This window comes from Haliotis asinina, chromosome 15, assembly GCF_037392515.1.
Source record: "Haliotis asinina isolate JCU_RB_2024 chromosome 15, JCU_Hal_asi_v2, whole genome shotgun sequence".
In the NCBI taxonomy this organism is placed as follows: Eukaryota; Metazoa; Mollusca; class Gastropoda; order Lepetellida; family Haliotidae; genus Haliotis; species Haliotis asinina.
This window is the reverse complement of record NC_090294.1, coordinates 51,512,842-51,532,799: the sequence shown is the minus strand read 5'-3', so window position 1 is coordinate 51,532,799 and position 19,958 is coordinate 51,512,842. Positions and strand designations below refer to the sequence as shown.

General features: G+C 41.4%; 31 non-coding genes across 31 annotated transcripts; all 31 read left to right on the top strand.

Annotated features, from left to right (window-relative positions):
- The first annotated feature begins 481 nt into the window (after positions 1-481).
- Positions 482-577, top strand: Trnak-uuu (transfer RNA lysine (anticodon UUU)). The gene is made up of 2 exons: positions 482-518; positions 542-577. It is a non-coding gene; the product is annotated as a tRNA-Lys (tRNA).
- Positions 578-1,111: 534 nt separating this feature from the next.
- On the top strand, positions 1,112-1,207 carry Trnak-uuu (transfer RNA lysine (anticodon UUU)). Its single transcript has 2 exons — positions 1,112-1,148; positions 1,172-1,207. It is a non-coding gene; the product is annotated as a tRNA-Lys (tRNA).
- A 534-nt stretch (positions 1,208-1,741) lies between these two features.
- Trnak-uuu (transfer RNA lysine (anticodon UUU)) lies at positions 1,742-1,837 on the top strand. The gene is made up of 2 exons: positions 1,742-1,778; positions 1,802-1,837. It is a non-coding gene; the product is annotated as a tRNA-Lys (tRNA).
- Positions 1,838-2,371: 534 nt separating this feature from the next.
- On the top strand, positions 2,372-2,467 carry Trnak-uuu (transfer RNA lysine (anticodon UUU)). The gene is made up of 2 exons: positions 2,372-2,408; positions 2,432-2,467. It is a non-coding gene; the product is annotated as a tRNA-Lys (tRNA).
- A 534-nt stretch (positions 2,468-3,001) lies between these two features.
- Trnak-uuu (transfer RNA lysine (anticodon UUU)) lies at positions 3,002-3,097 on the top strand. Its single transcript has 2 exons — positions 3,002-3,038; positions 3,062-3,097. It is a non-coding gene; the product is annotated as a tRNA-Lys (tRNA).
- A 534-nt stretch (positions 3,098-3,631) lies between these two features.
- On the top strand, positions 3,632-3,727 carry Trnak-uuu (transfer RNA lysine (anticodon UUU)). Its single transcript has 2 exons — positions 3,632-3,668; positions 3,692-3,727. It is a non-coding gene; the product is annotated as a tRNA-Lys (tRNA).
- Positions 3,728-4,261: 534 nt separating this feature from the next.
- On the top strand, positions 4,262-4,357 carry Trnak-uuu (transfer RNA lysine (anticodon UUU)). Its single transcript has 2 exons — positions 4,262-4,298; positions 4,322-4,357. It is a non-coding gene; the product is annotated as a tRNA-Lys (tRNA).
- A 534-nt stretch (positions 4,358-4,891) lies between these two features.
- Trnak-uuu (transfer RNA lysine (anticodon UUU)) lies at positions 4,892-4,987 on the top strand. Its single transcript has 2 exons — positions 4,892-4,928; positions 4,952-4,987. It is a non-coding gene; the product is annotated as a tRNA-Lys (tRNA).
- A 534-nt stretch (positions 4,988-5,521) lies between these two features.
- On the top strand, positions 5,522-5,617 carry Trnak-uuu (transfer RNA lysine (anticodon UUU)). The gene is made up of 2 exons: positions 5,522-5,558; positions 5,582-5,617. It is a non-coding gene; the product is annotated as a tRNA-Lys (tRNA).
- Positions 5,618-6,151: 534 nt separating this feature from the next.
- On the top strand, positions 6,152-6,247 carry Trnak-uuu (transfer RNA lysine (anticodon UUU)). Its single transcript has 2 exons — positions 6,152-6,188; positions 6,212-6,247. It is a non-coding gene; the product is annotated as a tRNA-Lys (tRNA).
- A 534-nt stretch (positions 6,248-6,781) lies between these two features.
- On the top strand, positions 6,782-6,877 carry Trnak-uuu (transfer RNA lysine (anticodon UUU)). The gene is made up of 2 exons: positions 6,782-6,818; positions 6,842-6,877. It is a non-coding gene; the product is annotated as a tRNA-Lys (tRNA).
- Positions 6,878-7,411: 534 nt separating this feature from the next.
- On the top strand, positions 7,412-7,507 carry Trnak-uuu (transfer RNA lysine (anticodon UUU)). Its single transcript has 2 exons — positions 7,412-7,448; positions 7,472-7,507. It is a non-coding gene; the product is annotated as a tRNA-Lys (tRNA).
- A 534-nt stretch (positions 7,508-8,041) lies between these two features.
- On the top strand, positions 8,042-8,137 carry Trnak-uuu (transfer RNA lysine (anticodon UUU)). Its single transcript has 2 exons — positions 8,042-8,078; positions 8,102-8,137. It is a non-coding gene; the product is annotated as a tRNA-Lys (tRNA).
- Positions 8,138-8,671: 534 nt separating this feature from the next.
- Trnak-uuu (transfer RNA lysine (anticodon UUU)) lies at positions 8,672-8,767 on the top strand. Its single transcript has 2 exons — positions 8,672-8,708; positions 8,732-8,767. It is a non-coding gene; the product is annotated as a tRNA-Lys (tRNA).
- Positions 8,768-9,301: 534 nt separating this feature from the next.
- On the top strand, positions 9,302-9,397 carry Trnak-uuu (transfer RNA lysine (anticodon UUU)). Its single transcript has 2 exons — positions 9,302-9,338; positions 9,362-9,397. It is a non-coding gene; the product is annotated as a tRNA-Lys (tRNA).
- Positions 9,398-9,931: 534 nt separating this feature from the next.
- Trnak-uuu (transfer RNA lysine (anticodon UUU)) lies at positions 9,932-10,027 on the top strand. The gene is made up of 2 exons: positions 9,932-9,968; positions 9,992-10,027. It is a non-coding gene; the product is annotated as a tRNA-Lys (tRNA).
- A 534-nt stretch (positions 10,028-10,561) lies between these two features.
- Positions 10,562-10,657, top strand: Trnak-uuu (transfer RNA lysine (anticodon UUU)). The gene is made up of 2 exons: positions 10,562-10,598; positions 10,622-10,657. It is a non-coding gene; the product is annotated as a tRNA-Lys (tRNA).
- Positions 10,658-11,191: 534 nt separating this feature from the next.
- Positions 11,192-11,287, top strand: Trnak-uuu (transfer RNA lysine (anticodon UUU)). Its single transcript has 2 exons — positions 11,192-11,228; positions 11,252-11,287. It is a non-coding gene; the product is annotated as a tRNA-Lys (tRNA).
- Positions 11,288-11,821: 534 nt separating this feature from the next.
- On the top strand, positions 11,822-11,917 carry Trnak-uuu (transfer RNA lysine (anticodon UUU)). Its single transcript has 2 exons — positions 11,822-11,858; positions 11,882-11,917. It is a non-coding gene; the product is annotated as a tRNA-Lys (tRNA).
- Positions 11,918-12,451: 534 nt separating this feature from the next.
- Trnak-uuu (transfer RNA lysine (anticodon UUU)) lies at positions 12,452-12,547 on the top strand. The gene is made up of 2 exons: positions 12,452-12,488; positions 12,512-12,547. It is a non-coding gene; the product is annotated as a tRNA-Lys (tRNA).
- A 534-nt stretch (positions 12,548-13,081) lies between these two features.
- On the top strand, positions 13,082-13,177 carry Trnak-uuu (transfer RNA lysine (anticodon UUU)). Its single transcript has 2 exons — positions 13,082-13,118; positions 13,142-13,177. It is a non-coding gene; the product is annotated as a tRNA-Lys (tRNA).
- A 534-nt stretch (positions 13,178-13,711) lies between these two features.
- On the top strand, positions 13,712-13,807 carry Trnak-uuu (transfer RNA lysine (anticodon UUU)). Its single transcript has 2 exons — positions 13,712-13,748; positions 13,772-13,807. It is a non-coding gene; the product is annotated as a tRNA-Lys (tRNA).
- Positions 13,808-14,341: 534 nt separating this feature from the next.
- Positions 14,342-14,437, top strand: Trnak-uuu (transfer RNA lysine (anticodon UUU)). The gene is made up of 2 exons: positions 14,342-14,378; positions 14,402-14,437. It is a non-coding gene; the product is annotated as a tRNA-Lys (tRNA).
- A 534-nt stretch (positions 14,438-14,971) lies between these two features.
- Positions 14,972-15,067, top strand: Trnak-uuu (transfer RNA lysine (anticodon UUU)). Its single transcript has 2 exons — positions 14,972-15,008; positions 15,032-15,067. It is a non-coding gene; the product is annotated as a tRNA-Lys (tRNA).
- Positions 15,068-15,601: 534 nt separating this feature from the next.
- On the top strand, positions 15,602-15,697 carry Trnak-uuu (transfer RNA lysine (anticodon UUU)). Its single transcript has 2 exons — positions 15,602-15,638; positions 15,662-15,697. It is a non-coding gene; the product is annotated as a tRNA-Lys (tRNA).
- A 534-nt stretch (positions 15,698-16,231) lies between these two features.
- Trnak-uuu (transfer RNA lysine (anticodon UUU)) lies at positions 16,232-16,327 on the top strand. The gene is made up of 2 exons: positions 16,232-16,268; positions 16,292-16,327. It is a non-coding gene; the product is annotated as a tRNA-Lys (tRNA).
- A 534-nt stretch (positions 16,328-16,861) lies between these two features.
- Positions 16,862-16,957, top strand: Trnak-uuu (transfer RNA lysine (anticodon UUU)). Its single transcript has 2 exons — positions 16,862-16,898; positions 16,922-16,957. It is a non-coding gene; the product is annotated as a tRNA-Lys (tRNA).
- A 534-nt stretch (positions 16,958-17,491) lies between these two features.
- Trnak-uuu (transfer RNA lysine (anticodon UUU)) lies at positions 17,492-17,587 on the top strand. Its single transcript has 2 exons — positions 17,492-17,528; positions 17,552-17,587. It is a non-coding gene; the product is annotated as a tRNA-Lys (tRNA).
- A 534-nt stretch (positions 17,588-18,121) lies between these two features.
- Positions 18,122-18,217, top strand: Trnak-uuu (transfer RNA lysine (anticodon UUU)). Its single transcript has 2 exons — positions 18,122-18,158; positions 18,182-18,217. It is a non-coding gene; the product is annotated as a tRNA-Lys (tRNA).
- A 534-nt stretch (positions 18,218-18,751) lies between these two features.
- On the top strand, positions 18,752-18,847 carry Trnak-uuu (transfer RNA lysine (anticodon UUU)). The gene is made up of 2 exons: positions 18,752-18,788; positions 18,812-18,847. It is a non-coding gene; the product is annotated as a tRNA-Lys (tRNA).
- Positions 18,848-19,381: 534 nt separating this feature from the next.
- Positions 19,382-19,477, top strand: Trnak-uuu (transfer RNA lysine (anticodon UUU)). Its single transcript has 2 exons — positions 19,382-19,418; positions 19,442-19,477. It is a non-coding gene; the product is annotated as a tRNA-Lys (tRNA).
- The last annotated feature ends 481 nt before the right edge of the window (positions 19,478-19,958 follow it).

The following is a 19,958-nucleotide window of genomic DNA, read 5'->3' as shown; positions in this document are numbered from 1 at the left end:
AGAAGAACCAAGTATTTTACCACCCGTACTCATACAGTAGGGTTGGCTTCGCTACACCTTAGAAACTAAGTAGAGAAATATCATTTCTGATCCAATCTCTTTTCGTCTATGACAAAGAATTGCCCACATGATGAAATGGCTTGCAATGCATGTAAGACTTCTTTCTTACGATGGCTAGAATTGTAGACAGGCCCTCGTTTACATATCTTAGCCATCTTCATCCCAGTAAGTCGCAGTCATATACAATTATTGCTCACCCGTGCATAGCCGATAGCACAGTGTCTTGTTTGTTAACTATAGAACGAGGCCTGCCACCAAAGTACAGTCATTCAGAGTGCAAGAGTTGACTTGGTATGGTTACAGCTTGAATTGTGTTGAATGAAGTAAAATCAAATGGTATTTGGTGATGCAGAAATGTCAAGAGAGGTCTGTGTACAGCTTCCTGTCATGTGACTAGAAATATGTGCTATCCTGAAGCAGAGCCCGGATAGCTCAGTCGGTAGAGCATCAGACTTTTAAGCGGTCTGTTACAATCAGAGTGATCTGAGGGTCCAGGGTTCGAGTCCCTGTTCGGGCGATGTTCTTTTTTATTTCACAGTATCACTATACATGTACTTACTATAAAACATTACAAGAACCAAGTATTTTACCACCCGTACTCATACAGTAGGGTTGGCTTCGCTACACCTTAGAAACTAAGTAGAGAAATATCATTTCTGATCCAATCTCTTTTCGTCTATGACAAAGAATTGCCCACATGATGAAATGGCTTGCAATGCATGTAAGACTTCTTTCTTACGATGGCTAGAATTGTAGACAGGCCCTCGTTTACATATCTTAGCCATCTTCATCCCAGTAAGTCGCAGTCATATACAATTATTGCTCACCCGTGCATAGCCGATAACACAGTGTCTTGTTTGTTAACTATAGAACGAGGCCTGCCACCAAAGTACAGTCATTCAGAGTGCAAGAGTTGACTTGGTATGGTTACAGCTTGAATTGTGTTGAATGAAGTAAAATCAAATGGTATTTGGTGATGCAGAAATGTCAAGAGAGGTCTGTGTACAGCTTCCTGTCATGTGACTAGAAATATGTGCTATCCTGAAGCAGAGCCCGGATAGCTCAGTCGGTAGAACATCAGACTTTTAAGCGGTCTGTTACAATCAGAGTGATCTGAGGTTCCAGGGTTCGAGTCCCTGTTCGGGCGATGTTCTTTTTTATTTCACAGTATCACTATACATGTACTTACTATAAAACATTAGAAGAACCAAGTATTTTACCACCCGTACTCATACAGTAGGGTTGGCTTCGCTACACCTTAGAAACTAAGTAGAGAAATATCATTTCTGATCCAATCTCTTTTCGTCTATGACAAAGAATTGCCCACATGATGAAATGGCTTGCAATGCATGTAAGACTTCTTTCTTACGATGGCTAGAATTGTAGACAGGCCCTCGTTTACATATCTTAGCCATCTTCATCCCAGTAAGTCGCAGTCATATACAATTATTGCTCACTCGTGCATAGCCGATAGCACAGTGTCTTGTTTGTTAACTACAGAACGAGGCCTGCCACCAAAGTACAGTCATTCAGAGTGCAAGAGTTGACTTGGTATGGTTACAGCTTGAATTGTGTTGAATGAAGTAAAATCAAATGGTATTTGGTGATGCAGAAATGTCAAGAGAGGTCTGTGTACAGCTTCCTGTCATGTGACTAGAAATATGTGCTATCCTGAAGCAGAGCCCGGATAGCTCAGTCGGTAGAGCATCAGACTTTTAAGCGGTCTGTTACAATCAGAGTGATCTGAGGGTCCAGGGTTCGAGTCCCTGTTCGGGCGATGTTCTTTTTTATTTCACAGTATCACTATACATGTACTTACTATAAAACATTAGAAGAACCAAGTATTTTACCACCCGTACTCATACAGTAGGGTTGGCTTCGCTACACCTTAGAAACTAAGTAGAGAAATATCATTTCTGATCCAATCTCTTTTCGTCTATGACAAAGAATTGCCCACATGATGAAATGGCTTGCACTGCATGTAAGACTTCTTTCTTACGATGGCTAGAATTGTAGACAGGCCCTCGTTTACATATCTTAGCCATCTTCATCCCAGTAAGTCGCAGTCATATACAATTATTGCTCACCCGTGCATAGCCGATAGCACAGTGTCTTGTTTGTTAACTATAGAACGAGGCCTGCCACCAAAGTACAGTCATTCAGAGTGCAAGAGTTGACTTGGTATGGTTACAGCTTGAATTGTGTTGAATGAAGTAAAATCAAATGGTATTTGGTGATGCAGAAATGTCAAGAGAGGTCTGTGTACAGCTTCCTGTCATGTGACTAGAAATATGTGCTATCCTGAAGCAGAGCCCGGATAGCTCAGTCGGTAGAGCATCAGACTTTTAAGCGGTCTGTTACAATCAGAGTGATCTGAGGGTCCAGGGTTCGAGTCCCTGTTCGGGCGATGTTCTTTTTTATTTCACAGTGTCACTATACATGTACTTACTATAAAACATTAGAAGAACCAAGTATTTTACCACCCGTACTCATACAGTAGGGTTGGCTTCGCTACACCTTAGAAACTAAGTAGAGAAATATCATTTCTGATCCAATCTCTTTTCGTCTATGACAAAGAATTGCCCACATGATGAAATGGCTTGCAATGCATGTAAGACTTCTTTCTTACGATGGCTAGAATTGTAGACAGGGACTCGTTTACATATCTTAGCCATCTTCATCCCAGTAAGTCGCAGTCATATACAATTATTGCTCACTCGTGCATAGCCGATAGCACAGTGTCTTGTTTGTTAACTACAGAACGAGGCCTGCCACCAAAGTACAGTCATTCAGAGTGCAAGAGTTGACTTGGTATGGTTACAGCTTGAATTGTGTTGAATGAAGTAAAATCAAATGGTATTTGGTGATGCAGAAATGTCAAGAGAGGTCTGTGTACAGCTTCCTGTCATGTGACTAGAAATATGTGCTATCCTGAAGCAGAGCCCGGATAGCTCAGTCGGTAGAGCATCAGACTTTTAAGCGGTCTGTTACAATCAGAGTGATCTGAGGGTCCAGGGTTCGAGTCCCTGTTCGGGCGATGTTCTTTTTTATTTCACAGTATCACTATACATGTACTTACTATAAAACATTAGAAGAACCAAGTATTTTACCACCCGTACTCATACAGTAGGGTTGGCTTCGCTACACCTTAGAAACTAAGTAGAGAAATATCATTTCTGATCCAATCTCTTTTCGTCTATGACAAAGAATTGCCCACATGATGAAATGGCTTGCACTGCATGTAAGACTTCTTTCTTACGATGGCTAGAATTGTAGACAGGCCCTCGTTTACATATCTTAGCCATCTTCATCCCAGTAAGTCGCAGTCATATACAATTATTGCTCACCCGTGCATAGCCGATAGCACAGTGTCTTGTTTGTTAACTATAGAACGAGGCCTGCCACCAAAGTACAGTCATTCAGAGTGCAAGAGTTGACTTGGTATGGTTACAGCTTGAATTGTGTTGAATGAAGTAAAATCAAATGGTATTTGGTGATGCAGAAATGTCAAGAGAGGTCTGTGTACAGCTTCCTGTCATGTGACTAGAAATATGTGCTATCCTGAAGCAGAGCCCGGATAGCTCAGTCGGTAGAACATCAGACTTTTAAGCGGTCTGTTACAATCAGAGTGATCTGAGGGTCCAGGGTTCGAGTCCCTGTTCGGGCGATGTTCTTTTTTATTTCACAGTATCACTATACATGTACTTACTATAAAACATTAGAAGAACCAAGTATTTTACCACCCGTACTCATACAGTAGGGTTGGCTTCGCTACACCTTAGAAACTAAGTAGAGAAATATCATTTCTGATCCAATCTCTTTTCGTCTATGACAAAGAATTGCCCACATGATGAAATGGCTTGCAATGCATGTAAGACTTCTTTCTTACGATGGCTAGAATTGTAGACAGGCCCTCGTTTACATATCTTCGCCATCTTCATCCCAGTAAGTCGCAGTCATATACAATTATTGCTCACCCGTGCATAGCCGATAGCACAGTGTCTTGTTTGTTAACTATAGAACGAGGCCTGCCACCAAAGTACAGTCATTCAGAGTGCAAGAGTTGACTTGGTATGGTTACAGCTTGAACTGTGTTGAATGAAGTAAAATCAAATGGTATTTGGTGATGCAGAAATGTCAAGAGAGGTCTGTGTACAGCTTCCTGTCATGTGACTAGAAATATGTGCTATCCTGAAGCAGAGCCCGGATAGCTCAGTCGGTAGAGCATCAGACTTTTAAGCGGTCTGTTACAATCAGAGTGATCTGAGGGTCCAGGGTTCGAGTCCCTGTTCGGGCGATGTTCTTTTTTATTTCACAGTATCACTATACATGTACTTACTATAAAACATTACAAGAACCAAGTATTTTACCACCCGTACTCATACAGTAGGGTTGGCTTCGCTACACCTTAGAAACTAAGTAGAGAAATATCATTTCTGATCCAATCTCTTTTCGTCTATGACAAAGAATTGCCCACATGATGAAATGGCTTGCAATGCATGTAAGACTTCTTTCTTACGATGGCTAGAATTGTAGACAGGCCCTCGTTTACATATCTTAGCCATCTTCATCCCAGTAAGTCGCAGTCATATACAATTATTGCTCACCCGTGCATAGCCGATAGCACAGTGTCTTGTTTGTTAACTACAGAACGAGGCCTGCCACCAAAGTACAGTCATTCAGAGTGCAAGAGTTGACTTGGTATGGTTACAGCTTGAATTGTGTTGAATGAAGTAAAATCAAATGGTATTTGGTGATGCAGAAATGTCAAGAGAGGTCTGTGTACAGCTTCCTGTCATGTGACTAGAAATATGTGCTATCCTGAAGCAGAGCCCGGATAGCTCAGTCGGTAGAACATCAGACTTTTAAGCGGTCTGTTACAATCAGAGTGATCTGAGGGTCCAGGGTTCGAGTCCCTGTTCGGGCGATGTTCTTTTTTATTTCACAGTATCACTATACATGTACTTACTATAAAACATTACAAGAACCAAGTATTTTACCACCCGTACTCATACAGTAGGGTTGGCTTCGCTACACCTTAGAAACTAAGTAGAGAAATATCATTTCTGATCCAATCTCTTTTCGTCTATGACAAAGAATTGCCCACATGATGAAATGGCTTGCAATGCATGTAAGACTTCTTTCTTACGATGGCTAGAATTGTAGACAGGCCCTCGTTTACATATCTTAGCCATCTTCATCCCAGTAAGTCGCAGTCATATACAATTATTGCTCACCCGTGCATAGCCGATAGCACAGTGTCTTGTTTGTTAACTACAGAACGAGGCCTGCCACCAAAGTACAGTCATTCAGAGTGCAAGAGTTGACTTGGTATGGTTACAGCTTGAATTGTGTTGAATGAAGTAAAATCAAATGGTATTTGGTGATGCAGAAATGTCAAGAGAGGTCTGTGTACAGCTTCCTGTCATGTGACTAGAAATATGTGCTATCCTGAAGCAGAGCCCGGATAGCTCAGTCGGTAGAACATCAGACTTTTAAGCGGTCTGTTACAATCAGAGTGATCTGAGGGTCCAGGGTTCGAGTCCCTGTTCGGGCGATGTTCTTTTTTATTTCACAGTATCACTATACATGTACTTACTATAAAACATTACAAGAACCAAGTATTTTACCACCCGTACTCATACAGTAGGGTTGGCTTCGCTACACCTTAGAAACTAAGTAGAGAAATATCATTTCTGATCCAATCTCTTTTCGTCTATGACAAAGAATTGCCCACATGATGAAATGGCTTGCAATGCATGTAAGACTTCTTTCTTACGATGGCTAGAATTGTAGACAGGCCCTCGTTTACATATCTTAGCCATCTTCATCCCAGTAAGTCGCAGTCATATACAATTATTGCTCACCCGTGCATAGCCGATAGCACAGTGTCTTGTTTGTTAACTACAGAACGAGGCCTGCCACCAAAGTACAGTCATTCAGAGTGCAAGAGTTGACTTGGTATGGTTACAGCTTGAATTGTGTTGAATGAAGTAAAATCAAATGGTATTTGGTGATGCAGAAATGTCAAGAGAGGTCTGTGTACAGCTTCCTGTCATGTGACTAGAAATATGTGCTATCCTGAAGCAGAGCCCGGATAGCTCAGTCGGTAGAGCATCAGACTTTTAAGCGGTCTGTTACAATCAGAGTGATCTGAGGGTCCAGGGTTCGAGTCCCTGTTCGGGCGATGTTCTTTTTTATTTCACAGTATCACTATACATGTACTTACTATAAAACATTAGAAGAACCAAGTATTTTACCACCCGTACTCATACAGTAGGGTTGGCTTCGCTACACCTTAGAAACTAAGTAGAGAAATATCATTTCTGATCCAATCTCTTTTCGTCTATGACAAAGAATTGCCCACATGATGAAATGGCTTGCAATGCATGTAAGACTTCTTTCTTACGATGGCTAGAATTGTAGACAGGCCCTCGTTTACATATCTTAGCCATCTTCATCCCAGTAAGTCGCAGTCATATACAATTATTGCTCACCCGTGCATAGCCGATAGCACAGTGTCTTGTTTGTTAACTACAGAACGAGGCCTGCCACCAAAGTACAGTCATTCAGAGTGCAAGAGTTGACTTGGTATGGTTACAGCTTGAATTGTGTTGAATGAAGTAAAATCAAATGGTATTTGGTGATGCAGAAATGTCAAGAGAGGTCTGTGTACAGCTTCCTGTCATGTGACTAGAAATATGTGCTATCCTGAAGCAGAGCCCGGATAGCTCAGTCGGTAGAACATCAGACTTTTAAGCGGTCTGTTACAATCAGAGTGATCTGAGGGTCCAGGGTTCGAGTCCCTGTTCGGGCGATGTTCTTTTTTATTTCACAGTATCACTATACATGTACTTACTATAAAACATTAGAAGAACCAAGTATTTTACCACCCGTACTCATACAGTAGGGTTGGCTTCGCTACACCTTAGAAACTAAGTAGAGAAATATCATTTCTGATCCAATCTCTTTTCGTCTATGACAAAGAATTGCCCACATGATGAAATGGCTTGCAATGCATGTAAGACTTCTTTCTTACGATGGCTAGAATTGTAGACAGGCCCTCGTTTACATATCTTAGCCATCTTCATCCCAGTAAGTCGCAGTCATATACAATTATTGCTCACCCGTGCATAGCCGATAGCACAGTGTCTTGTTTGTTAACTACAGAACGAGGCCTGCCACCAAAGTACAGTCATTCAGAGTGCAAGAGTTGACTTGGTATGGTTACAGCTTGAATTGTGTTGAATGAAGTAAAATCAAATGGTATTTGGTGATGCAGAAATGTCAAGAGAGGTCTGTGTACAGCTTCCTGTCATGTGACTAGAAATATGTGCTATCCTGAAGCAGAGCCCGGATAGCTCAGTCGGTAGAACATCAGACTTTTAAGCGGTCTGTTACAATCAGAGTGATCTGAGGGTCCAGGGTTCGAGTCCCTGTTCGGGCGATGTTCTTTTTTATTTCACAGTATCACTATACATGTACTTACTATAAAACATTAGAAGAACCAAGTATTTTACCACCCGTACTCATACAGTAGGGTTGGCTTCGCTACACCTTAGAAACTAAGTAGAGAAATATCATTTCTGATCCAATCTCTTTTCGTCTATGACAAAGAATTGCCCACATGATGAAATGGCTTGCACTGCATGTAAGACTTCTTTCTTACGATGGCTAGAATTGTAGACAGGCCCTCGTTTACATATCTTAGCCATCTTCATCCCAGTAAGTCGCAGTCATATACAATTATTGCTCACCCGTGCATAGCCGATAGCACAGTGTCTTGTTTGTTAACTATAGAACGAGGCCTGCCACCAAAGTACAGTCATTCAGAGTGCAAGAGTTGACTTGGTATGGTTACAGCTTGAATTGTGTTGAATGAAGTAAAATCAAATGGTATTTGGTGATGCAGAAATGTCAAGAGAGGTCTGTGTACAGCTTCCTGTCATGTGACTAGAAATATGTGCTATCCTGAAGCAGAGCCCGGATAGCTCAGTCGGTAGAGCATCAGACTTTTAAGCGGTCTGTTACAATCAGAGTGATCTGAGGGTCCAGGGTTCGAGTCCCTGTTCGGGCGATGTTCTTTTTTATTTCACAGTATCACTATACATGTACTTACTATAAAACATTAGAAGAACCAAGTATTTTACCACCCGTACTCATACAGTAGGGTTGGCTTCGCTACACCTTAGAAACTAAGTAGAGAAATATCATTTCTGATCCAATCTCTTTTCGTCTATGACAAAGAATTGCCCACATGATGAAATGGCTTGCAATGCATGTAAGACTTCTTTCTTACGATGGCTAGAATTGTAGACAGGGACTCGTTTACATATCTTAGCCATCTTCATCCCAGTAAGTCGCAGTCATATACAATTATTGCTCACTCGTGCATAGCCGATAGCACAGTGTCTTGTTTGTTAACTACAGAACGAGGCCTGCCACCAAAGTACAGTCATTCAGAGTGCAAGAGTTGACTTGGTATGGTTACAGCTTGAATTGTGTTGAATGAAGTAAAATCAAATGGTATTTGGTGATGCAGAAATGTCAAGAGAGGTCTGTGTACAGCTTCCTGTCATGTGACTAGAAATATGTGCTATCCTGAAGCAGAGCCCGGATGGCTCAGTCGGTAGAGCATCAGACTTTTAAGCGGTCTGTTACAATCAGAGTGATCTGAGGGTCCAGGATTCGAGTCCCTGTTCGGGCGATGTTCTTTTTTATTTCACAGTATCACTATACATGTACTTACTATAAAACATTACAAGAACCAAGTATTTTACCACCCGTACTCATACAGTAGGGTTGGCTTCGCTACACCTTAGAAACTAAGTAGAGAAATATCATTTCTGATCCAATCTCTTTTCGTCTATGACAAAGAATTGCCCACATGATGAAATGGCTTGCAATGCATGTAAGGCTTCCTTCTTACGATGGCTAGAATTGTAGACAGGCCCTCGTTTACATATCTTAGCCATCTTCATCCCAGTAAGTCGCAGTCATATACAATTATTGCTCACCCGTGCATAGCCGATAGCACAGTGTCTTGTTTGTTAACTATAGAACGAGGCCTGCCACCAAAGTACAGTCATTCAGAGTGCAAGAGTTGACTTGGTATGGTTACAGCTTGAATTGTGTTGAATGAAGTAAAATCAAATGGTATTTGGTGATGCAGAAATGTCAAGAGAGGTCTGTGTACAGCTTCCTGTCATGTGACTAGAAATATGTGCTATCCTGAAGCAGAGCCCGGATAGCTCAGTCGGTAGAGCATCAGACTTTTAAGCGGTCTGTTACAATCAGAGTGATCTGAGGGTCCAGGGTTCGAGTCCCTGTTCGGGCGATGTTCTTTTTTATTTCACAGTATCACTATACATGTACTTTCTATAAAACATTAGAAGAACCAAGTATTTTACCACCCGTACTCATACAGTAGGGTTGGCTTCGCTACACCTTAGAAACTAAGTAGAGAAATATCATTTCTGATCCAATCTCTTTTCGTCTATGACAAAGAATTGCCCACATGATGAAATGGCTTGCAATGCATGTAAGACTTCTTTCTTACGATGGCTAGAATTGTAGACAGGCCCTCGTTTACATATCTTAGCCATCTTCATCCCAGTAAGTCGCAGTCATATACAATTATTGCTCACCCGTGCATAGCCGATAGCACAGTGTCTTGTTTGTTAACTATAGAACGAGGCCTGCCACCAAAGTACAGTCATTCAGAGTGCAAGAGTTGACTTGGTATGGTTACAGCTTGAATTGTGTTGAATGAAGTAAAATCAAATGGTATTTGGTGACGCAGAAATGTCAAGAGAGGTCTGTGTACAGCTTCCTGTCATGTGACTAGAAATATGTGCTATCCTGAAGCAGAGCCCGGATAGCTCAGTCGGTAGAGCATCAGACTTTTAAGCGGTCTGTTACAATCAGAGTGATCTGAGGGTCCAGGGTTCGAGTCCCTGTTCGGGCGATGTTCTTTTTTATTTCACAGTATCACTATACATGTACTTACTATAAAACATTAGAAGAACCAAGTATTTTACCACCCGTACTCATACAGTAGGGTTGGCTTCGCTACACCTTAGAAACTAAGTAGAGAAATATCATTTCTGATCCAATCTCTTTTCGTCTATGACAAAGAATTGCCCACATGATGAAATGGCTTGCAATGCATGTAAGACTTCTTTCTTACGATGGCTAGAATTGTAGACAGGCCCTCGTTTACATATCTTAGCCATCTTCATCCCAGTAAGTCGCAGTCATATACAATTATTGCTCACCCGTGCATAGCCGATAGCACAGTGTCTTGTTTGTTAACTATAGAACGAGGCCTGCCACCAAAGTACAGTCATTCAGAGTGCAAGAGTTGACTTGGTATGGTTACAGCTTGAATTGTGTTGAATGAAGTAAAATCAAATGGTATTTGGTGATGCAGAAATGTCAAGAGAGGTCTGTGTACAGCTTCCTGTCATGTGACTAGAAATATGTGCTATCCTGAAGCAGAGCCCGGATGGCTCAGTCGGTAGAGCATCAGACTTTTAAGCGGTCTGTTACAATCAGAGTGATCTGAGGGTCCAGGGTTCGAGTCCCTGTTCGGGCGATGTTCTTTTTTATTTCACAGTATCACTATACATGTACTTTCTATAAAACATTAGAAGAACCAAGTATTTTACCACCCGTACTCATACAGTAGGGTTGGCTTCGCTACACCTTAGAAACTAAGTAGAGAAATATCATTTCTGATCCAATCTCTTTTCGTCTATGACAAAGAATTGCCCACATGATGAAATGGCTTGCAATGCATGTAAGACTTCTTTCTTACGATGGCTAGAATTGTAGACAGGCCCTCGTTTACATATCTTAGCCATCTTCATCCCAGTAAGTCGCAGTCATATACAATTATTGCTCACCCGTGCATAGCCGATAGCACAGTGTCTTGTTTGTTAACTATAGAACGAGGCCTGCCACCAAAGTACAGTCATTCAGAGTGCAAGAGTTGACTTGGTATGGTTACAGCTTGAATTGTGTTGAATGAAGTAAAATCAAATGGTATTTGGTGACGCAGAAATGTCAAGAGAGGTCTGTGTACAGCTTCCTGTCATGTGACTAGAAATATGTGCTATCCTGAAGCAGAGCCCGGATAGCTCAGTCGGTAGAGCATCAGACTTTTAAGCGGTCTGTTACAATCAGAGTGATCTGAGGGTCCAGGGTTCGAGTCCCTGTTCGGGCGATGTTCTTTTTTATTTCACAGTATCACTATACATGTACTTACTATAAAACATTACAAGAACCAAGTATTTTACCACCCGTACTCATACAGTAGGGTTGGCTTCGCTACACCTTAGAAACTAAGTAGAGAAATATCATTTCTGATCCAATCTCTTTTCGTCTATGACAAAGAATTGCCCACATGATGAAATGGCTTGCAATGCATGTAAGACTTCTTTCTTACGATGGCTAGAATTGTAGACAGGCCCTCGTTTACATATCTTAGCCATCTTCATCCCAGTAAGTCGCAGTCATATACAATTATTGCTCACCCGTGCATAGCCGATAGCACAGTGTCTTGTTTGTTAACTATAGAACGAGGCCTGCCACCAAAGTACAGTCATTCAGAGTGCAAGAGTTGACTTGGTATGGTTACAGCTTGAATTGTGTGGAATGAAGTAAAATCAAATGGTATTTGGTGATGCAGAAATGTCAAGAGAGGTCTGTGTACAGCTTCCTGTCATGTGACTAGAAATATGTGCTATCCTGAAGCAGAGCCCGTATGGCTCAGTCGGTAGAGCATCAGACTTTTAAGCGGTCTGTTACAATCAGAGTGATCTGAGGGTCCAGGATTCGAGTCCCTGTTCGGGCGATGTTCTTTTTTATTTCACAGTATCACTATACATGTACTTACTATAAAACATTACAAGAACCAAGTATTTTACCACCCGTACTCATACAGTAGGGTTGGCTTCGCTACACCTTAGAAACTAAGTAGAGAAATATCATTTCTGATCCAATCTCTTTTCGTCTATGACAAAGAATTGCCCACATGATGAAATGGCTTGCAATGCATGTAAGACTTCTTTCTTACGATGGCTAGAATTGTAGACAGGCCCTCGTTTACATATCTTAGCCATCTTCATCCCAGTAAGTCGCAGTCATATACAATTATTGCTCACCCGTGCATAGCCGATAGCACAGTGTCTTGTTTGTTAACTACAGAACGAGGCCTGCCACCAAAGTACAGTCATTCAGAGTGCAAGAGTTGACTTGGTATGGTTACAGCTTGAATTGTGTTGAATGAAGTAAAATCAAATGGTATTTGGTGATGCAGAAATGTCAAGAGAGGTCTGTGTACAGCTTCCTGTCATGTGACTAGAAATATGTGCTATCCTGAAGCAGAGCCCGGATAGCTCAGTCGGTAGAGCATCAGACTTTTAAGCGGTCTGTTACAATCAGAGTGATCTGAGGGTCCAGGGTTCGAGTCCCTGTTCGGGCGATGTTCTTTTTTATTTCACAGTATCACTATACATGTACTTTCTATAAAACATTAGAAGAACCAAGTATTTTACCACCCGTACTCATACAGTAGGGTTGGCTTCGCTACACCTTAGAAACTAAGTAGAGAAATATCATTTCTGATCCAATCTCTTTTCGTCTATGACAAAGAATTGCCCACATGATGAAATGGCTTGCAATGCATGTAAGACTTCTTTCTTACGATGGCTAGAATTGTAGACAGGCCCTCGTTTACATATCTTAGCCATCTTCATCCCAGTAAGTCGCAGTCATATACAATTATTGCTCACCCGTGCATAGCGGATAGCACAGTGTCTTGTTTGTTAACTACAGAACGAGGCCTGCCACCAAAGTACAGTCATTCAGAGTGCAAGAGTTGACTTGGTATGGTTACAGCTTGAATTGTGTTGAATGAAGTAAAATCAAATGGTATTTGGTGATGCAGAAATGTCAAGAGAGGTCTGTGTACAGCTTCCTGTCATGTGACTAGAAATATGTGCTATCCTGAAGCAGAGCCCGGATAGCTCAGTCGGTAGAGCATCAGACTTTTAAGCGGTCTGTTACAATCAGAGTGATCTGAGGGTCCAGGGTTCGAGTCCCTGTTCGGGCGATGTTCTTTTTTATTTCACAGTATCACTATACATGTACTTACTATAAAACATTACAAGAACCAAGTATTTTACCACCCGTACTCATACAGTAGGGTTGGCTTCGCTACACCTTAGAAACTAAGTAGAGAAATATCATTTCTGATCCAATCTCTTTTCGTCTATGACAAAGAATTGCCCACATGATGAAATGGCTTGCAATGCATGTAAGACTTCTTTCTTACGATGGCTAGAATTGTAGACAGGCCCTCGTTTACATATCTTAGCCATCTTCATCCCAGTAAGTCGCAGTCATATACAATTATTGCTCACCCGTGCATAGCCGATAGCACAGTGTCTTGTTTGTTAACTATAGAACGAGGCCTGCCACCAAAGTACAGTCATTCAGAGTGCAAGAGTTGACTTGGTATGGTTACAGCTTGAATTGTGTTGAATGAAGTAAAATCAAATGGTATTTGGTGACGCAGAAATGTCAAGAGAGGTCTGTGTACAGCTTCCTGTCATGTGACTAGAAATATGTGCTATCCTGAAGCAGAGCCCGGATAGCTCAGTCGGTAGAGCATCAGACTTTTAAGCGGTCTGTTACAATCAGAGTGATCTGAGGGTCCAGGGTTCGAGTCCCTGTTCGGGCGATGTTCTTTTTTATTTCACAGTATCACTATACATGTACTTACTATAAAACATTACAAGAACCAAGTATTTTACCACCCGTACTCATACAGTAGGGTTGGCTTCGCTACACCTTAGAAACTAAGTAGAGAAATATCATTTCTGATCCAATCTCTTTTCGTCTATGACAAAGAATTGCCCACATGATGAAATGGCTTGCAATGCATGTAAGACTTCTTTCTTACGATGGCTAGAATTGTAGACAGGCCCTCGTTTACATATCTTAGCCATCTTCATCCCAGTAAGTCGCAGTCATATACAATTATTGCTCACCCGTGCATAGCCGATAGCACAGTGTCTTGTTTGTTAACTATAGAACGAGGCCTGCCACCAAAGTACAGTCATTCAGAGTGCAAGAGTTGACTTGGTATGGTTACAGCTTGAATTGTGTGGAATGAAGTAAAATCAAATGGTATTTGGTGATGCAGAAATGTCAAGAGAGGTCTGTGTACAGCTTCCTGTCATGTGACTAGAAATATGTGCTATCCTGAAGCAGAGCCCGGATGGCTCAGTCGGTAGAGCATCAGACTTTTAAGCGGTCTGTTACAATCAGAGTGATCTGAGGGTCCAGGGTTCGAGTCCCTGTTCGGGCGATGTTCTTTTTTATTTCACAGTATCACTATACATGTACTTTCTATAAAACATTAGAAGAACCAAGTATTTTACCACCCGTACTCATACAGTAGGGTTGGCTTCGCTACACCTTAGAAACTAAGTAGAGAAATATCATTTCTGATCCAATCTCTTTTCGTCTATGACAAAGAATTGCCCACATGATGAAATGGCTTGCAATGCATGTAAGACTTCTTTCTTACGATGGCTAGAATTGTAGACAGGCCCTCGTTTACATATCTTAGCCATCTTCATCCCAGTAAGTCGCAGTCATATACAATTATTGCTCACCCGTGCATAGCCGATAGCACAGTGTCTTGTTTGTTAACTACAGAACGAGGCCTGCCACCAAAGTACAGTCATTCAGAGTGCAAGAGTTGACTTGGTATGGTTACAGCTTGAATTGTGTTGAATGAAGTAAAATCAAATGGTATTTGGTGATGCAGAAATGTCAAGAGAGGTCTGTGTACAGCTTCCTGTCATGTGACTAGAAATATGTGCTATCCTGAAGCAGAGCCCGGATAGCTCAGTCGGTAGAGCATCAGACTTTTAAGCGGTCTGTTACAATCAGAGTGATCTGAGGGTCCAGGGTTCGAGTCCCTGTTCGGGCGATGTTCTTTTTTATTTCACAGTATCACTATACATGTACTTACTATAAAACATTACAAGAACCAAGTATTTTACCACCCGTACTCATACAGTAGGGTTGGCTTCGCTACACCTTAGAAACTAAGTAGAGAAATATCATTTCTGATCCAATCTCTTTTCGTCTATGACAAAGAATTGCCCACATGATGAAATGGCTTGCAATGCATGTAAGACTTCTTTCTTACGATGGCTAGAATTGTAGACAGGCCCTCGTTTACATATCTTAGCCATCTTCATCCCAGTAAGTCGCAGTCATATACAATTATTGCTCACCCGTGCATAGCCGATAGCACAGTGTCTTGTTTGTTAACTATAGAACGAGGCCTGCCACCAAAGTACAGTCATTCAGAGTGCAAGAGTTGACTTGGTATGGTTACAGCTTGAATTGTGTTGAATGAAGTAAAATCAAGTGGTATTTGGTGATGCAGAAATGTCAAGAGAGGTCTGTGTACAGCTTCCTGTCATGTGACTAGAAATATGTGCTATCCTGAAGCAGAGCCCGGATAGCTCAGTCGGTAGAGCATCAGACTTTTAAGCGGTCTGTTACAATCAGAGTGATCTGAGGGTCCAGGGTTCGAGTCCCTGTTCGGGCGATGTTCTTTTTTATTTCACAGTATCACTATACATGTACTTACTATAAAACATTACAAGAACCAAGTATTTTACCACCCGTACTCATACAGTAGGGTTGGCTTCGCTACACCTTAGAAACTAAGTAGAGAAATATCATTTCTGATCCAATCTCTTTTCGTCTATGACAAAGAATTGCCCACATGATGAAATGGCTTGCAATGCATGTAAGACTTCTTTCTTACGATGGCTAGAATTGTAGACAGGCCCTCGTTTACATATCTTAGCCATCTTCATCCCAGTAAGTCGCAGTCATATACAATTATTGCTCACCCGTGCATAGCCGATAGCACAGTGTCTTGTTTGTTAACTATAGAACGAGGCCTGCCACCAAAGTACAGTCATTCAGAGTGCAAGAGTTGACTTGGTATGGTTACAGCTTGAATTGTGTTGAATGAAGTAAAATCAAATGGTATTTGGTGATGCAGAAATGTCAAGAGAGGTCTGTGTACAGCTTCCTGTCATGTGACTAGAAATATGTGCTATCCTGAAGCAGAGCCCGGATAGCTCAGTCGGTAGAGCATCAGACTTTTAAGCGGTCTGTTACAATCAGAGTGATCTGAGGGTCCAGGGTTCGAGTCCCTGTTCGGGCGATGTTCTTTTTTATTTCACAGTATCACTATACATGTACTTACTATAAAACATTACAAGAACCAAGTATTTTACCACCCGTACTCATACAGTAGGGTTGGCTTCGCTACACCTTAGAAACTAAGTAGAGAAATATCATTTCTGATCCAATCTCTTTTCGTCTATGACAAAGAATTGCCCACATGATGAAATGGCTTGCAATGCATGTAAGACTTCTTTCTTACGATGGCTAGAATTGTAGACAGGCCCTCGTTTACATATCTTAGCCATCTTCATCCCAGTAAGTCGCAGTCATATACAATTATTGCTCACCCGTGCATAGCCGATAGCACAGTGTCTTGTTTGTTAACTATAGAACGAGGCCTGCCACCAAAGTACAGTCATTCAGAGTGCAAGAGTTGACTTGGTATGGTTACAGCTTGAATTGTGTTGAATGAAGTAAAATCAAATGGTATTTGGTGATGCAGAAATGTCAAGAGAGGTCTGTGTACAGCTTCCTGTCATGTGACTAGAAATATGTGCTATCCTGAAGCAGAGCCCGGATAGCTCAGTCGGTAGAGCATCAGACTTTTAAGCGGTCTGTTACAATCAGAGTGATCTGAGGGTCCAGGGTTCGAGTCCCTGTTCGGGCGATGTTCTTTTTTATTTCACAGTATCACTATACATGTACTTACTATAAAACATTACAAGAACCAAGTATTTTACCACCCGTACTCATACAGTAGGGTTGGCTTCGCTACACCTTAGAAACTAAGTAGAGAAATATCATTTCTGATCCAATCTCTTTTCGTCTATGACAAAGAATTGCCCACATGATGAAATGGCTTGCAATGCATGTAAGACTTCTTTCTTACGATGGCTAGAATTGTAGACAGGCCCTCGTTTACATATCTTAGCCATCTTCATCCCAGTAAGTCGCAGTCATATACAATTATTGCTCACCCGTGCATAGCCGATAGCACAGTGTCTTGTTTGTTAACTATAGAACGAGGCCTGCCACCAAAGTACAGTCATTCAGAGTGCAAGAGTTGACTTGGTATGGTTACAGCTTGAATTGTGTTGAATGAAGTAAAATCAAATGGTATTTGGTGATGCAGAAATGTCAAGAGAGGTCTGTGTACAGCTTCCTGTCATGTGACTAGAAATATGTGCTATCCTGAAGCAGAGCCCGGATAGCTCAGTCGGTAGAGCATCAGACTTTTAAGCGGTCTGTTACAATCAGAGTGATCTGAGGGTCCAGGGTTCGAGTCCCTATTCGGGCGATGTTCTTTTTTATTTCACAGTATCACTATACATGTACTTACTATAAAACATTACAAGAACCAAGTATTTTACCACCCGTACTCATACAGTAGGGTTGGCTTCGCTACACCTTAGAAACTAAGTAGAGAAATATCATTTCTGATCCAATCTCTTTTCGTCTATGACAAAGAATTGCCCACATGATGAAATGGCTTGCAATGCATGTAAGACTTCTTTCTTACGATGGCTAGAATTGTAGACAGGCCCTCGTTTACATATCTTAGCCATCTTCATCCCAGTAAGTCGCAGTCATATACAATTATTGCTCACCCGTGCATAGCCGATAGCACAGTGTCTTGTTTGTTAACTATAGAACGAGGCCTGCCACCAAAGTACAGTCATTCAGAGTGCAAAAGTTGACTTGGTATGGTTACAGCTTGAATTGTGTTGAATGAAGTAAAATCAAATGGTATTTGGTGATGCAGAAATGTCAAGAGAGGTCTGTGTACAGCTTCCTGTCATGTGACTAGAAATATGTGCTATCCTCAAGCAGAGTCCGGATATCTCAGTCAGTAGAGCATCAGACTTTTAAGCGGTCTGTTACAATCAGAGTGATCTGAGGGTCCAGGGTTCGAGTCCCTGTTCGGGCGATGTTCTTTTTTATTTCACAGTATCACTATACATGTACTTACTATAAAACATTAGAAGAACCAAGTATTTTACCACCCGTACTCATACAGTAGGGTTGGCTTCGCTACACCTTAGAAACTAAGTAGAGAAATATCATTTCTGATCCAATCTCTTTTCGTCTATGACAAAGAATTGCCCACATGATGAAATGGCTTGCAATGCATGTAAGACTTCTTTCTTACGATGGCTAGAATTGTAGACAGGCCCTCGTTTACATATCTTAGCCATCTTCATCCCAGTAAGTCGCAGTCATATACAATTATTGCTCACCCGTGCATAGCCGATAGCACAGTGTCTTGTTTGTTAACTATAGAACGAGGCCTGCCACCAAAGTACAGTCATTCAGAGTGCAAGAGTTGACTTGGTATGGTTACAGCTTGAATTGTGTTGAATGAAGTAAAATCAAATGGTATTTGGTGATGCAGAAATGTCAAGAGAGGTCTGTGTACAGCTTCCTGTCATGTGACTAGAAATATGTGCTATCCTGAAGCAGAGCCCGGATAGCTCAGTCGGTAGAGCATCAGACTTTTAAGCGGTCTGTTACAATCAGAGTGATCTGAGGGTCCAGGGTTCGAGTCCCTGTTCGGGCGATGTTCTTTTTTATTTCACAGTATCACTATACATGTACTTACTATAAAACATTAGAAGAACCAAGTATTTTACCACCCGTACTCATACAGTAGGGTTGGCTTCGCTACACCTTAGAAACTAAGTAGAGAAATATCATTTCTGATCCAATCTCTTTTCGTCTATGACAAAGAATTGCCCACATGATGAAATGGCTTGCAATGCATGTAAGACTTCTTTCTTACGATGGCTAGAATTGTAGACAGGCCCTCGTTTACATATCTTAGCCATCTTCATCCCAGTAAGTCGCAGTCATATACAATTATTGCTCACCCGTGCATAGCCGATAGCACAGTGTCTTGTTTGTTAACTATAGAACGAGGCCTGCCACCAAAGTACAGTCATTCAGAGTGCAAGAGTTGACTTGGTATGGTTACAGCTTGAATTGTGTTGAATGAAGTAAAATCAAATGGTATTTGGTGATGCAGAAATGTCAAGAGAGGTCTGTGTACAGCTTCCTGTCATGTGACTAGAAATATGTGCTATCCTGAAGCAGAGCCCGGATAGCTCAGTCGGTAGAGCATCAGACTTTTAAGCGGTCTGTTACAATCAGAGTGATCTGAGGGTCCAGGGTTCGAGTCCCTGTTCGGGCGATGTTCTTTTTTATTTCACAGTATCACTATACATGTACTTACTATAAAACATTAGAAGAACCAAGTATTTTACCACCCGTACTCATACAGTAGGGTTGGCTTCGCTACACCTTAGAAACTAAGTAGAGAAATATCATTTCTGATCCAATCTCTTTTCGTCTATGACAAAGAATTGCCCACATGATGAAATGGCTTGCAATGCATGTAAGACTTCTTTCTTACGATGGCTAGAATTGTAGACAGGCCCTCGTTTACATATCTTAGCCATCTTCATCCCAGTAAGTCGCAGTCATATACAATTATTGCTCACCCGTGCATAGCCGATAGCACAGTGTCTTGTTTGTTAACTATAGAACGAGGCCTGCCACCAAAGTACAGTCATTCAGAGTGCAAGAGTTGACTTGGTATGGTTACAGCTTGAATTGTGTTGAATGAAGTAAAATCAAATGGTATTTGGTGATGCAGAAATGTCAAGAGAGGT